The 17765-nt window shown below is 36.9% G+C and overlaps 1 protein-coding gene across 1 annotated transcript in view; it reads right to left on the bottom strand.

The window, feature by feature from the left end:
* The window catches only part of zdhhc8b (zinc finger DHHC-type palmitoyltransferase 8b), a 105814-nt gene that overhangs the window by 14417 nt on the left and 73632 nt on the right, over positions 1-17765 (bottom strand). The window lies entirely within an intron of this gene.

The following is a 17765-nucleotide window of genomic DNA, read 5'->3' as shown; positions in this document are numbered from 1 at the left end:
CCAGCACACACAAACAGCTATAGTGTGGAAATGGTGATTTCTCCTTGTTTTGCTTTAGTACCAAGATTTTACATTGGACTTCAAGTGGCAACCCAACACAGTACCAGACATAACAATTATTTAATGTAGCCTGTTTTTTATTTGTTTTTTTTAAAGGCACGCCATTTAAGCTGTCTGACATTTGCCTATTTTGGCTAGCTTCTATGAAGTGACAGATGAATTTGTGCCAAAATTAGGTAGAGTTTGATTGGACATGCAGTCTTTGATGTCAACAACAAAAGATATGGGAAGCATTTACTCCCTTTTCAAAGCTGATAAGCCTATTTATTTTGCTATCCTATTTATCCATGAGTATATTCTTAGTTGCATTTTATTATTTGCATGATGCATTTTTCCCCTGCTGTCTGTGACCCTATCAAAATAGACCAGCGATCCATTTTTGGGGCACAACCCACTGATTGAGAACGACTAGATTCCACGGACGTTACCAGAACATTTAGCAGCAAGATGAGATGTTGTGAGCCAATCCTATTTCCCCTACTTCAAGTTCTCTCATAATAAAAGCACTCTTACTGGGCCCTGCTCAGGTCTTATTTAAGCTGGGTTAACAGGCAGAGTAGAGTTTTTATTTGAGTAGTTCTATACTTGGACCTGAGGCAATGTAGTCTATTCCATTTCTTATAGTCTGGCTCTGCCATAATATACTTTTCTGGCCAAGAACCGCCCAACTGACTGACACGTGAAACGACCAACCACAATTTGTTAGGTTTTGTCCTGGGAGATGTACAAAATCTGTCAACAATGTCCTGTTCCTATTGTACTTCAAAATCAGAACAAACAAATAAGAAATTATTTTTACATGTAGAAAATGAAGCCTTTTTTAGGGCCATTAAGATGTATTCCATTACTTTTTTTATTTCAATGACAGTTACGCACATTTTACCCTTCGAATTTCATTAGTGTAATGCAAAAAGAGGATGTCATTATGATATTCTCATTACCGCAACGTGAAAAAAGGATATTTTATTTACACTGTAAAGTGTTAATACATCATAGCAGTACTCCCTTGATAATGCCTTTTATTTTTGTTGATTACTGTAAAACAGTAAAAAAATGAAAACAATTTGAAAACAATAGAAATAGTCAAAGGAAAACAGTGCCAAAAGTGTTCTGAAAATAATATAACAATGCAAAAAATCTTAATGGTCCTAAATGTAGGCTTTATTTTCTTCATGCAAAATATAATTACATTATTTTTTATTTGTGGTTTTTTATTGATTTGTGGTTAAATATGACCAGGACATTTTCTTGACAGGTTTCATGAGAATCACCCACATGTTGCTTAGGGGCATACTTCTGAAAACAATGATACCACAATAATAGACCACCACGGAAATAATTAAATAAATAAATAATGGTGTGGCAGTCTCAATGAATGGCTGTACGGAAAAGTAGTGATTATTTCACCGACAGAAAACAACATGGAATATGCATTTCTGCTCATGAATAATTCGTTTATTTGCTTGGTAATATCAACCCGGTACCATTTAAACACTTTTTGTTCTCAGGTAGACTACTAAAAAGTACTATTGTCCAATGGCCGAAGGTTAGACTGTTTCCAAGCAACTGGGCGCATAAGTATAGAATTCAGCTGATGTATTGTCACAGGCGTTTAAATACAGGCAATTTTATAATGGCTTTGAACACAGCACATCTAGTAAGATTTTAGAACAAGAGCTATCCGTTTTATGAAACTCTAATTCCTCTCACTATGACTATTCTCCCCTCTTTGGAGAGGTGAGTTCTGTCATCTTACTTGTACACTTTATCTATCTGATGCTGTGCACTGTGCACATTCCATTCAGTTTTTCATTTAATACATTTTTTAATGCTTCATTATATTCGCAGACCTAACAATGGAAGTCTTGAGAATACAAAGCACCATCACAGCATGGTGTAGCATTTAGGCGCAGCAGTAATGAAGTGGAAGATAAAGAGTCTAGATTCCCCACCTTCAGACACAACAGATCAAACTAGATGGAATAACAACTCCTTCATGTATAATCTAATCATGATCAGACGACGACCTAGAATCAATCCATGCAGAGTGCGAAAAAATTAAATCCAGTTTTATCGCCTGTGTGAACATCTCCTTGGGGGTAAACAAGAATGTCAGGGAAATTATGGAATAAATACACCGCCTGTGAAATGTGTTAACCCTTGATCTGCGAGTGTCTGTGAGATAGAAAGCAGGCTGCACTCATGAAGCAGTGTGAAGAAAAGCTTGACGCACCCTGTTGCCCTTCATCTGAAAGATTGGGTGGAGATTTTTATGAATATAAATGTGCTCAGAAATTACTTAATGTGTAGCTTTCTGTTTCTCTATATGTGAAGAGGACATATTTTCTGCAGAAGGCAATGGGAAAAGCAGGCCACCTATGCATTATACATGTTAGGGATGGGATACCAAGGAGGATGGTCAACTAGTTGTCCAATAACCAACTTGTTGATTAATTTCAACAACTAATCTCTAGTGATTAGAGTCAAGTCAGTCTGATTTGTATAGTGCTTTTCATAATACATAAAATTGCAAAGATGCCTTACAGAAAGTAGTGTCATAACCTCAGTTTGGCTTTTGGTTTGCCCACTGGGGGCATCAAGTAGTGACTTTATGTAGATGTATCTTTAGCAATTATTTTAGCTTTAATGTTTAAGAAAACCTGTAAACAATGTTGAGATTAAGGGAGTTTTAATTATTGTTATCATAATTAATATTGCCATTTTTTAAATGTAACATTCATAATTCAGGGTTTGATTTACATAATTCAAAAGCACCAAACACAGGTCTATGCTGGTCATTTGCATGTCTGTTTCTTCTTCCTATGTGTAATTGAGACTTAAAGGAATAATCCGGGTTCAATATAGCATTTGTGGCATAATGTTGATAACCACAAAAATTAGGCTAATTGTAAAAGTAAAAATCATGATTACAGTGAGGCACTTACAATGGAAGTAAATGAGGCCAATCCGAAAACATTACAATACTCTCTGTTTCAAAAGTATAGCCACAAGATGTAAACAATATGTGTTTTAACATGATTTTAGTGTGATAAAATTGTTTACTAACCTTTTCTGTGTACATTTATATCCAATTTTACAACCCTGTTGCCATGGCAGCATAATGCTCTAAACCCTAAAACCATTAATTGACAGTAAAAATCACGATTTAAAATTTTTTAACAGAATAATTAAAGTGCTTTTATAAAATTATAAGCTTCACTTTTATGCTTTTAAACTCTCTAAAAATTGGCCCCATTCACTTCCATTGTAAGTGCCTCACCGAAACTCTGATTTTTGCTTCTTTTTTAAAGAAAAGGAGGGACGAGTCGAAAATATATACGGCATATATATATATATATATATATATATATATATATATATATATATATATTTGTGGTAATCAACATTATGCCACAAATGCTGTCGATTGACCTTAACTTGTATTAAACCCGGAATATTCCTTTAATTGTGTTGAGTACTTGTCAAATTGTTTAGGCATGGTTTTATCCACAGTTTACTTACAGTACACTAACTTTCTTCATGAAACTATCTGGGGTTAAGTGCCTGGGCTACAATGGGGATAAGGGCTGCTACTACCAAGGATTAAACCAGTGACCCTTGTGTTAGCAGCCCAGATCCTTCACCATTAAGGCCCCAGCACACTTACGGAGAAGTGTATCATCATTCTTCATTAAGAGCCAAAAAGAAGTTCAAACAGCCGAGCAACGACATACTGTTTGCAAACATTCAGACACCCGTCACGCTGCTGTGGGAGGTGTTAAGAGGAGCATTTAAAAAAAATAGGATGCTCAAGACTGCATCAACTAATATGATATTAAAATGTGTAATAAATGACATCATGCCTCATTCTATGAGTAGAATTCAGAGATCAGGACAAGAAGCTGTTTTAACTACTCGATGATTTAAAGTAGTATATATGCAGTAGATAGTGTGCAAATTGTTTTGTTTACATTCTGAATTAATGGAGCTAATGAGCTAACACACTACACATGGCCATAATATGCACCAATTACTCTCTGTTATTGTAATTTATGATGACACTGATACTACTGCAAAGATGGGTGTATAAAAAGTGTTAATGGTCAAAATACAGACAAAAGAATGATGATAAGAGAGGCATATCCTACTTTGGGCAGCAAAAGAGTGAATGGGCACTAAAGAATATTTGAGTAGATTTGATTCCTTTTGTAGACTAATTAAACAAACATTAGCTGTCAGCATCTAAGGGGGTGGAGCTCCAGGTCACACCTACTGATGATGTGGACCAATGGCAGTAAGAAGGTGTTTAGCAGCCAGTAAGAAGATTTCCTGAAAGTTCACCCTGCATTGTGAGCTGTTACAAACCACCAAAATGAATGCAAAAACACCTTTTTGACAGATTTTGTTCTAAATGACATCACACGCATTCATTCTTTGATTTCGCAGGAAGTATGCAGGGGCCTTAAGTCTACGCCCACTGGTCTATACAGGCCTACACAATAAGCCCACCATTTTTGTGAAAACTACACAGCTATTTTAAGTATTAAGTTTAATGTAGGTCATGCCCTGCATTGTGACAAATGCCTAGCTGCTACCAGCATTAGCATATCTGTGCCAGAGGCAGTCGCTCCAAGGAGAAATCTATCCATGAAGATTTTGATACGTCGGTGAGATCAATATACAGTAGATACAAGAAATAACACTGCCAACAACAGCTTCAGGGAAGCTTATAAACTGGGGCTACTTAATTCACAACACTGATTCTATGATAAAGAAGCAGATGAGTTACACAGTGAACACTGAGGGTTGGAGGGTTGCTTAAAAACCTAACTAATAAATCCCTAAAAGCACACTTAAAAATTTAGGCTACCCACTAACATTTAGTTTCTCTGCTGGAATCAGGCAATGTGCTATACGACTTTTTTTTACCCCTTTATGGGAGTGTGGCATCATCCACGATACACACCTCACTGGACTGATGGATGTATTTCAGTGAACCACATCCCATTTGACTACACAAATATCTATGTGCCAGTCTTTTTTCAATCCAGAATCGAGGCTTTTTAAGCTTTTGAAGTTCAAACTATAATTTCTGCCAGAGTGTTTGTGCTGAAAATGCAACATCAGTGATTGGTTTGTGTGTAGTAAAAATGTTTTATGGATGTATGCCATCTAAGGTATTTAGAGATAACAAAAACAATCCCATTCCCTCATATTTATCCATCCTTTTCTCCACTGTAGGCCAATTACCGAAACTTAGGAGTTCTGTGTCTACAATAAACAACGTTCCATTAATCAACATATGTGAAATCTCCATGATACATAACGGAGCAGTTGTGCAGAGTCCAGAAAAAGAAGAAGATGGTGATGGGTTTGAATGTATAAGATCATTAATCAATCGGACAGGTGCTTATTGAGGACGCAAAAGAGGGATGCTGAGGCACAAGCGTCATGCGGTGAAGAGATCCACTCTGGAGCTTTTGAAAAGAGAGAAATCAAACTCATACTTTATTAGGAACATGTCCTGCATTCTGTACAGCCACGCTAAAAGAAAAAAATTGGCTTACATTTCCTTCCTTATGAAAGTAAATGACCACTCCAGAGAGTTTAGTTTTTAACATTAAAATATTAACATTAGAGAATAAAATGAGAATCAAAATTGGCTTTCGGAAGTAAATAAAGTAGACTGACACAGAACCTTGCGCTTTTTTCCAAAAATATGCAAGGGAAAAGCAATTAATGTAAAATATATTAATTGCTTGTGTGTGTGTGTGTGTGGGGGGGGGGGGGGGGTGTCTGCAACACTACTGGCACTAGCCAATTTTCACTAATCCATCCTGGGCCATCCGAGTTAACTTGTTCCCCCTTAACAGCTTCAGCAGCGTTTGCCAACTCACACACTGAGACCCCACAGGATCTCTTAATATTCCTCTAGACCTCCAGCTGCACCCACCACATACACACACACACACACACTAATAAACCAATTAACCTGTTATGCAGCTTATAATTACCTTAATCAGGTATTTGCTGTATCTAAGTGTAGCGAATGAAACTGGCCCCTGACAGAAGGACTGCCAAGCACAAACAACGTCAACACATTAAACCATTATCCAACTCCACCATTTATCAAAAACAACTTCACCCAGCATCTGTATGTTAATTACAGATTAACCTTTAACAAACACTAAAACCCTCTGTTAAGTGTTTTAACTTACTGTAGTTGTTCTTGCTAAGGCAAAGCATCACTATGACTATTGCTCATACTTAGGGCTAGGGAATTTTCAACACATATCCAACATGTGAAATTATTGAAAGTTGGCACTTAAACTGAAAAGGAAGAAACTGTATGATCACATCAGTCAATTTTAGACTGGTGATTTTAAAGTGTTCCTAAGCACTAAAGGCTTTTTTTAATCAACAATGCTGGGAAGTATACACAGGCTGATTGCAGTGATTTGCAACAATTTCAAAACGCAAACCATGAATCTGAAAACTGAAGAAAGAGCCAGATCTCATGAAAATTATGTGCCTGTAGGACTGGGTGATATGGCAAAAAAAAAAATCTAAATTTTCTTTCAAACTTAAGAACAATTCACGATTCGATTTTTCACCTTGTAAATGTACTCAACTAAAAAGTAACTCCAACATGATTTAAATAACCTGTTCTTTGTTAGAATGCAAGGCAAACTGGTTAGAGAAATCAAATTTCTTTTCATTACAGGAAACAAGGCGTGAGCAAGAAAAATGCACAAAAAACGTTAACACACAGAAGTTGTCAACATAGTGTTAATGTTAAATACATTTTATAAATTACATTTTCATAAATTAATCTAATTTATAAAAAAAAAAAACATATGTTCAGAAATAATAGCATAAAATAAATTTAAATCGAATTTATTTAAAATAACCCAGCTGTTCAGAAATAATAGTATAAAATAAGAAAACTACTTTTTTGCCAATATAGGTATTATTTCTTTATCTAAACCAAGCCAATCTAGAAAGTTATCTAGAAATCAATATTTAGAAATTATCAAGTTTATCTAGAAAGTACTCATTGTATATCAATACATTTGTATTGTTTGGAAAAAACCTCTCTGAAACCTGCAGACTTTGACCTCTAAAACATTGGTATGGTATCCATTAAGCCTGCATGATTGATTGAAATATGATTGAAAATGCAATACGCCTTGTGCAATTACTAGACAGCAAAAGTCTGCATTTTAAAATGTGATAATCAACATTCACCATCTCAGTCAGTGGGGTGTGTTCATGCGGTGCCCTCTAGCGGTACACACTAAGCAGCGCATAAATATTAAATTATTTATCATTACAATTCAGTTCACAAAGTTTGTCAAAATGATTGCTTCCCAAATGTTGGCAATAGATGCATTACACTTGAAACTTGTTACATATCAAATTAATAATTTGCAATCTAATTAATCATGGCAAAAGGAGCAGTGGGTGTTTGATCGTCCCATTAATAGCCTATGCAAATGATTTGATATGAAGCACCCGTAAATGTCACTTACCTAATTCTTTATTATGGGCATTAAAAGAAAAGAAAGGAGACTGTTCATCAACATGCACAGAATGCACTAGTTCTGATTAAGCTGGAGTAAACATGGATGATGGACGAAGCTGAGCTACAATCACACTGTACAACGCACTGGAAATATTACCGGTGTCTTTTATATCAGTCTCCATGTTGTTAAACTGTTACATTCATTTAGAGCGCACACACTTGTAGGGCTTTGAAAAAATTTCCTCTTCCTTATTCATCCTTTGGTGGACAGACAACTTACTAACTATATTATATAGCTATATTACTAACTATATTAGCATTGGCTAATATTTTGATGCAAAACCTCGATTCTTCGATTAAAAAAAAAGAAATAGCTTCAAAAAGTACATTCGAAATAATAAAAAAAAAAATGTAGGTTTTTAAATCGAGTTTCAAACTCTTCTGGATTCATACCCTAGTCCATTGCGAGCTACTGCACAATTTAATCATATTCGAACAAGCTTGTTAATGTTAGGGATGCACCGATTCGATACCTGGATCGGTATTGGTTCCGATACTGATGTTTTTAAATGGATCGGGTATCGGTCCGACTAGCCTGATCCAAATCTGATACTGTGTGTTAGTCACCATTAAAGTTGTTCATATGACTCGTGAATTTTATTCAAAGCCACTTGAAGACGTGCGATAGCTCTGTGAATCGCAATAGGCTGTGTTTAATAAGTAAATAGTATTTCAAATTTTATAGTAATATAGTATGCACGCGCAGTGCTAGCACGTTAGTGAGTGGTGCTGCTCTGTTGACACACATAAGCACACGCAGCCCTGGGTGATTCACTCGCGGCTATTTTTAGCATTCACGCAGTGCGCAATATTTGAGCACTACTCGCGGACAAAATCTCAAATGCAGATGCTCAATAGTTCGGTTCACTTATAATATGCATTTAGAGATGCATTTACCAGAATTTGGAAAAGAAGCTAATTAAACTACTGTGAACTTGCCTACAAACAGACACATACAGGACTTCCTGGAGAGTTCAGAATGTCAAAATAAAAGCTTGAGGGTTTAAAAAAATGCATAATTTAAATATATTACTGTTGTATTTAAAATTAAAAGTCAATAATAATAATCTTAATAACAATTTATTATTATTATTATTATTGTCATCATTAGTATTTGTTTACAATTTATAACAATATTTAAGTTGAATGGGTTCCAAAAGATAACTGTGTGAATGAATAGTGGACTGATGTCTTACAACTAAATTGAACAAAAAAAGAGATCTGAATCCTTTAAAGTCCAGATGCAAGTAAAAAAAAAAAAAAAAAAAAAAAAAAAAAAAAAAGGCAAAAATAAAACACAGTTTTTTTTTTCTACTGAAGACTGGAATTACAGAGAATTTTGCTGCTACATTATCCAGTATACTAGTTAATAATAAAGTGTTTCTCAATAAGCTATACATTTATATTGAAATAATGTGCAGTTAGAGGTTTGTGTTTCTTTACATATTAAAGAGTATTCCCAATTAGTTCCACACAATAATGTAAAGATATTCTAAACTGATTATGCAAAAAAAAACAACACTGGTATCGGCTTGGGATCGGTATCGGCCAATACTGAGATTTCCGATATCGGATCGGAAGAAAAAATGGTTAATGTTGGTTATGTATACAAATGCAAAAACATTATCACCTGACCAAGTCATGCGCTATAGTAAATGTGTTTAGAAGCCATAAGATACCACTGTGTGAGGAGCATGGCGAAAAGTGTTTTTGAACTGATAATGTGGCGTTTTACCCGTGAATTGTGTGCAAGGGTGTTACTCAGGTGATTGTCAGGGCGTTGCTTCCACCATGTACAAATCTGTTTTAATCTTTCTATGTTCTTTGAGATGCTGTACAATCACACTCACAAACAAGAACAGATACACACAAGATCAATTCCACTGACCCACCAGCAATCACCTCCCCCCACACACTACTAGATTAAAGCACCAGTCAAAATACAGTCAACACTCCCCTCCGCTTCCCCCATCCGATATAGCCACAGTGCTGTGAATTCACACTGCTAGGAATTAAAAACGTATACAGTGGTGCGATCACTTATATAATCCAAACACAGTCTACACCCCATGAAACTCAATTGGCTTTATAGGATATGATCCCCATAAACAAGATTATCTTCAACGCTAGCCCTTTAAACAACTAGTAATGACAATGAAAAGCACTGTAAATAAGGTCACAGAGCTCCGCCAAGCCAGTCTATTAATCAAGCTTAAAAAGGGACAATAGAAGCGATGGCATCTTGCTCTTTCCTCGTATAGATCTGCTTAGAACAGAAGAATAGCCCCAACAACAAGGGCTCAAATTGACTGGAGCTAAACAAAGGGCTGAACTTGAACACTAAGCGATCCTGAACTGGATAAATATGACCGGGTGGCCAGGTCAGATTTAGAGCCGAGAGAATCTGTCCTCAAACACCTTCAGAGCTGTTCGCAGAAGCTTCTGTAAATATCTCAACACCATCATATCCTGGTAGACTTGAAGCAAGTTTATGCATAAATCCACAGGTGCGTCCACAAAACACACACATATACGCCCAGCCATATTTACGTTCTGTCCTGACAGTGCATATCTGAGTGGCAGTTGTTGGCTGACCCAACATAGCATTCCTTACCACGTGTATTTTAAGGCCAGACTGCAGCTGCCGTGGTTACATGCGCGGCACATATCAGATAGCCAAAACCAGGCCGAACATACAGCACAGAGCAAATTCATGTAAAAACTGGGAACCACTGTACATACTGTATATTCATCAGTGTAGGTTATTCTAAAGAGAAGTATTTTCATATCCTTTCACATTGTAAACTTACTCCACCTCTAAAAACAGAGTTCTTTTCTGCTGATATAATCAAATGTTTGCATGTAAGGTACAATAATATTAATCAATTATAATATATAGGTTACGCCTATTAGTTCTGACTACATGGCTGCATACCAATTTGCATGCTATTCATCCTAAATAGTATTTTTTTTCTCCATTTTTACACTTTGTTTTAACTTTGTGGGTCTAAAATACTGCCTTCTTAGGTTAATTTCCTCAAAGTGGTAAGGCCATAGACTTTATCAGCTTGATGCAAGACACATCAGTGATAAGCATATGGCACCATCCATTCTCCTGACACTTAGGCATTTAGATGGGCTTGGGGAGTGTGACCCAGCTGGACTTGGAGCAGTTGCCAAGTACTGAGACTTAATTATATCACCCTTCTCCTTGACCTTAGGAGACACTCTGATTATTTGGGTTGTCTGCTAAAACCACAAACACATAATATGCATAAAACTTAGATACACACACACATCTAACTTTTAGCAGTATCTGTGAACTCTGTTCCAAGTGGCTGGAAAATAGTTACAGCCATTTCTAGCCACTTCCTGACCGGAAGTCCAGACAGAGTGAGACTAAGAGTGAGGGGAGAAAACGACTTTACAACTGAACATTGTTTATTCAACTGCTGCTTAGTGTCAGACTCAATTCAGTTAAGTGTTTGTTATGAAAAGATAAGGAGCATGAGACAAATTCCAGAACTTCTTTAAACTGCGGAATGGAAGTGATTTGAAAACCTGCTTTGTGTTCTCTCTGATAAAAGTGATGAAGAGATGATCACCATCTTTAACTCTTCTGTGGGAGTTTGGCAGTGGAATACCTCACTCTATGCCCACAAGAACTTTATTAATCCTTATATTGCTTATATTAATGGAATTCTTCAACCTATTACTTAGTGCTTATATCTTTTTCCCATGACACCAACTGTGCCTTCAAAAAAAAAACACAAATCAAGGCAAGAAATTTAAGTCAAAGCAATAAATTGCTAATACATGTTCATTAATCAAGGGCATTATTTTAGCATGTGTGTTCAGCAGCCTTGTTAAATACATTTGTCACATTGTATTGCAATGAGCTGAGGAAACATGCTCATAAACGTGCTCACCTAAATTGTCCTGTAGTGCTGGGAAAACCAAATCATATGAGAGAATTGGTTCTTTCGGACAGTTCATTTAAATGAACCAGCTAAAATGAACGAATCCCTAATATCTAGCGTTGGGAACTTCGATTAATTTTAATGAGTCAGATTTCTCGACTGTTCATGTGAATGAATATGTAAATGTTCACTTAAATAATTCACTGATTCACTCCCTTCTTTATGAAGTGAACTATTTAGTTACTTGTTGCCGCTATATTTAGATTCAGTTATATAAAATAGGGTGTGTTCCAGTTTTATAAGTGTTTATTAAGAATACATTTATCTGAGAAAAAGATTTTTTAAAAAAAGTTTATTAAGTTCAATTTAATGTTGTCACCCTACCCTTACTAAAATTAACCATGATTCTACTAGTACTGTAATTCTACTATTCTACAAGTAACTATGACTGTATTAACCATGGTTAATTATTTTGTGTTACTATGATTTTACTACAAATACCATGGTTAAACTATGGTTACTGTAGTGGATAATTTTCGTTATGGAATGTCACCCTAAATGTAATATAATAACTATCAGATTAACTATTATTCTGATTGCAGAATGAAATAATATCATGTGATCGTTATACAGTATATCTAAAATAATTTTCTTTTTCAAACAGACTGAATGTAGTAAGCTACATTTTGTTAATAACTTGTAGTGTAGCTAACTACTTTTTTAAAAGAGTAGCTTGACTGTAGTTTAACTACTTTAAGTTATTATTAGCTTGTAGCTTGGGAAGCTACTAACCAAAAGTCTCGTACAGTAAAATGAACGTTACTATAACTAAATTTTTGCAAAAGGACTTTTACATGCTGCGTTCTGTTTTGCCACAGTTTCCCAGTGAAATTAAAACTAGTGGCACTAAAACAACACAAATCACGTCTACAAGCTGATTATGACTTTATAAACACTTATTTTTCACACTATTACTCACAAACTGCTATGCTATAATATCGAAACACTTTTACTATGGTGCATCATTTAAAAAACGACACATTTTAACGCTTGTATTACATACCATCCTACATATACACACTTAATCTAAGGTGATTAGCTTTTATGGTAGCTCACCTGAGTGTTGGAGTTTGGATTCGGAAGACTGTGGTTCGAGCCTAGCCAAAGAAACTAAACGAAAACGAAATGAAGTAACATGGTTACTTCCGAAAATCTGCTTTTCATATCGCATTTGCTTTTTCCCCACTATCAGTTTAGATCAGTATCAGGCATTGGTTTAGTGTAAGGATGTCTGTTTTGTTCACCTCTCATTTATTTTTAGGACACTATTGGTTAGATTTAGGCTATTGTTTTAGGTTAAGGAGGTACGTTTTACTCATTAAAACTTCCATTATTATAAAACAGTATGACAGCACGTTACATCTGCCGGGCTTTCAGCTGTTCAGAGCGGATCGCACCGTGGCATTAACGGGGAAAACGAGAGGTGGTGGAACATGCTTTTACATCAATGAAAGTTGGTGTACAGATGTAACAACATTAAAGAGGATGTGCTGTCCCAATTTGGAAGCGCTCTTTATTAACTGTAAGCCTTTCTACTCGCCGCGGGAAAGCTTCAGGCCCAGATGGCGTCTCACCAGCGTGTCTTCGATCCTGTGCTAACCAGCTGGCCCCCATCTTCACACAGAACTTCAATAGATTACTGGAGCAATGTGAAGTCCCATGCTGCTTCAAATGCTCAATCATTATTCCTGTCCCAAAAAACCAAAAATCACAGGACTTAATGTCTACAGACCTGTCGCCCTGACGTCTGTGGTCTTGAAATCATTTGAGAGACTGGTGTTGGCCCACCTGAAGAACATCACTGGACCCTTTCTAGATCCCCTTCAATTTGCTTATCGAGCAAACAAGTCTGTGGATGATGCAGTCAACATGGGATTGCATCATATCCTGCAGCATCTGGACAGACCAGGGAGATATGCAAGGATCCTTTTTGTGGACTTCAGTTCAGCTTACAACACCATCATCCCAGCTATACTCCAGAATAAATTACACCAACTCTCTGTTCCCATGTCTATCTGTCAGTGGATTACCAGCTTTCTGACGGACAGGCAGCAGCTTGTGAGACAGGGGAAACTCACTTCTAGCACCTGTACAATCAGCACTGGTGCCCCCCAGGGATGTGTGCTCTCCCCACTACTCTTCTCCCTCTACACCATTGACTGCATTGCCAAGGACCCCTCTGTCAAGCTCCTGAAGTTTGCAGACGACACCACTGTCATCGGCCTCATCCGAGATGACGATGAGTCTGCATACAGAAGGGAGGTTGAACAGCTGTCTGATGCAGTCAAAACAACCTTGAGCTGAACACACTCAAAATGGTGGAGATGATTGTGGACTTTAGGAGGAACACCCCAACACTGACCCCCCCCTCACCATTCTAAACAGCACTGTGGCAGCAGTGGAGTCATTCAGATTCCTGGGCACTACCATCTCACAGGACCTGAAGTGGGAGACACACATTGACTCCATTGTGAAAAAGGCCCAGCAGAGGTTGTACTTCCTTCGCCAGCTGAGGAAGTTCAATCTGCCACAGGCGCTGCTGATACAGTTCTACTCAGCAGTCATTGAGTCTGTCCTCTGCACTTCAATATCTGTATGGTTTGGTTCAGCTACGAAATCAGACATCAGAAGACTACAAAGGACAGTTCGGACTGCTGAGAGGATTATTGGTTGCACCCTGCCCCCCCCTTCAAGAACTATACACTTCCAGAGTGAGGAAAAAGGCTGGAAAAATCACTCTGGATCCTACACACCTTGCCCACTACCTTTTTGAACTGTTGCCTTCTGGCCGACGCTTCAGAGCTCTGAGCACCAGAACCGTCAGGCACAGGAACAGTTTTTTTCCCCCAGGCTATCCATCTCATGAACAGTTAAAACTGTCCCATTGAGCAATAACTATGTGCAATACACAGTTTAGTCTTTTTTATATTTATCCAACACATCCAACCTCTTCTGCCATTTCATTCCTCTGAAAAAAAAAAACAAAAAAACATTTGCACTGTACATAACAGATAACAGATTTGTATTAGATTGCACTATGTATGTGTATGTGTGTATGTATGTATGTATGTGTGTGTCTGTGTGTGTATGTACGCATGTGTATAATTATTTTTATTATTATCTATGTATTGCTGCTGTTTTTGTATTGTTTTTGTATTGTTGTACACTAGAAGCTCCTGTCACCAAGAAAAATTCCTTGTATTTGTAAGCATACTTGGCAATAAAGTTGATTCTGATTAAATATTCACCTTAAAAACCTTGTCTGATTACCACACCATTTCACTTGCTTTTGGCACCCCCCTTTGGAGATTTCACTAGCAAAAAAACTGCAGCAAAATGTGCAATGAAGAACGTTATTTTGTTTCGCAAAAATGTTGCCACGGCGACATAATGTTCACAAGATCAGGCTGGAAGCGACGGTTTCAAAGTAGCTTCCCCAACACTGGTGTTATTAGGCCACAGCGCTGATGTTAAATACTGTAAATTTTACAAGTTTGGCTCACTTCTAGTGTTTTTGCTATACATGTGTTGGTCTGTTCCATGATCACTTTCAACAGAGTCCTGTTTCAGTCTAGCAGTTCTTTTCCTTTCCCTCTGATTTACTGCCCGGCTCTGCATAGCTTCATATGTATAAAAAGCACATTAGGCCCAATTTGCACACACAAACTGTGCAAGCATACAAGCACACACAGTGGGAACAGAATCATCTCAGGCATGTAAAAACGCAGAAGTCTGATTTTCTAGCATGTCTGACACGGGTCGTTTCAAGTGAGGCAAAAACAGTATGATATAATGACACTGGCTGAGGAATGGGAATTTGAACCATCATATCATTGACGCTGCATCTGCAAAGCAAATGTGACAGAATAATAAACCTATTGATAAATATGCCTGTAATGTCAACTATACCAAGTTCATATAGGGGAAACACAGACACTGAAGAGAACCACAAGTTAAAATGGTGGCAAGTTGAGGATCAAAGCAAAATCATAATGACAGTTCAGTATTATTACCTTCCTTTTTCTGCCTTCTCAGACTGATCACATGCAAACAAGACCCACAATTAAATATAGCAGCTGGGATTTTTCTGTGTGTAATAAAAAGAAGCTAGAAAGATATTGCCTGTCATGGGCTGCATTATCACAGCAGAGTGAACTGTGGGGGAGTGAAACACTCAGAACAATGGGGAGCATTAACAGGGCCGTGAAGAGACACGACAAAAACTCCCTTCAGCAATCAGAACTCAACCACAATAGACAATCTATGTATCATGAACTACAGAGGGATGGAGAGGGAAAATGTCTGAGGGAAAGAAAAAGAGAGAGGGTTGAATATAAAAACAGAATTGTCTGTGTTTGAATGGACATTGAATATGACTGTGAGCAGAGAGAGAGAGAGAGAGAGAGAGAGAGAAAAAAAAGCTTAAAAGTTGAATGTTTGTCACTGGTCTTACAGATTGGCTCATCCCACCAGAAACACCAAATAAAACAAATCATTAAATTCAATTTTCTACGTGATTTGAAAATCTGATTTTCTAAAGCACAGCTTTTGTTATGTTCAACCCAAAAATTAAAGTTCTCTCATCATTTACTCACCATCATGTCATCCCAGATGTATATGACTTTCTCTCTTCTGCTGAATATAAAAGATTTTTTAGAAAAATATCTCAGCTCTGTTGGTCAATTCAATGTGACTGAATGGTGGCCAGAACTTTGAAGCTCAAAGTAGTACATAAAGGCAGCATAAAAGTAATCCAAAAGATTCCAGTGGTTAAATCCATGTCTTCAGAAGTGATATGATAGGTGTGGGTGAGAAACAGATCAATATTTAAGTCCCTTTGTACTATAAAACTCTACTTTCAATTCCAAATTCTTCTTTTGTTTTGACGATTTTCATTCTTTTGCATTCTCTATGCATATCGCTACCTACTGGGGAGGGAGGAGTATTTATAGTAAAAAGGGACTTAAATTTTGATCTGTTCCTCACCCACACCTATCATATCACTTCTGAAGACATGGACTTAACAACTGGAGTCATATGGATTACTATCATGCTGCCTTTATGTATGCTTTTTGTAGCTTCAAAGTTCTGGCCACCATTCACTTGTACTGAACTGACCAACAGAGATGAGATGTTTTTCTAAAAAATCTTTGTTTGTGTTCAGCAGAAGAAAGAAAGTCATATATCTGAAATGGCATGAGGGTGAGTAAATGATGAGAGAATTTTCATTTTTGGGTGAACTTTTCCTTTCATGGTTCATATGACAATGAGTGAGCATTTTTGGGCGATGCGAAGAGATCCGGCAGCTTGCCCGTGTCTCTCTCACACCTGGCTCACCACCTGCGGGTAAAATCTCTATTCTCCATAAAGTTAATCCTCTCCCGTGTTTATTATGCCCGGGACATGCTTCACGTGTAATGAATAAGCGTGCACTGCTCCACACAATTAGTTTCTGTGCTAGGATGTGCAGTCGAGCCAAGATTGTACCTTCTGGAAAATTATAAATGCAAATTTTAGAGAAAAGAGAAAAGAAATGGATAATACATTAATTGCATTAATTTTTTTTAATGCATTAAACAGTCAACTATTAACCGCAGACAGAAAGTGACACGGCTTTGGAACAACATGAGTGTGAGCAAATGATAAAATAATTTTTGAGAGAACTGACCCTTAAAATGGTTCTGAAGAAAAATAGTGCACTGCCAATAGCTAATTCCTCTTATTTAAATGCATACTGTATAACATGCTTTCATGTTGAAATTTGGATTTTAAACTCCAACGAGCCAATGGAATCCAATTTGTTTGTTTTGTTTTTTGTTTCACCTGTACAATGGCTTTAGCTTTAAAGCAGATTTTTAGGCCATTGATAAATAGCCTGTAGATTCTGTTCAACATAATTTAAATTCTTCTGACTCTGAAACAGCTGCTGGCAAATAACTTCTCTTGTAAAGCAAGAATAAAACAGTTATGCACAATCCCCTCTAATATGATTAAATATAGTGTTTTCAAACAATCAGACAGTACAAATGCAATGTGCTATAACTGAAGAGTAGACTGGATAAAAGTTTATTTTTTTAATTTATTTTTGCAAGATTAATAAAATGACAGCCATCTGAAGTTCAATGTCAGATGTAATAAAT

The sequence above is a fragment of the Myxocyprinus asiaticus genome, chromosome 4, assembly GCF_019703515.2.
Source record: "Myxocyprinus asiaticus isolate MX2 ecotype Aquarium Trade chromosome 4, UBuf_Myxa_2, whole genome shotgun sequence".
Lineage (NCBI taxonomy): Eukaryota > Metazoa > Chordata > Actinopteri > Cypriniformes > Catostomidae > Myxocyprinus > Myxocyprinus asiaticus.
Note: the sequence above shows the minus strand (reverse complement) of the source record. Positions and strands in the feature narration are given on the sequence as shown.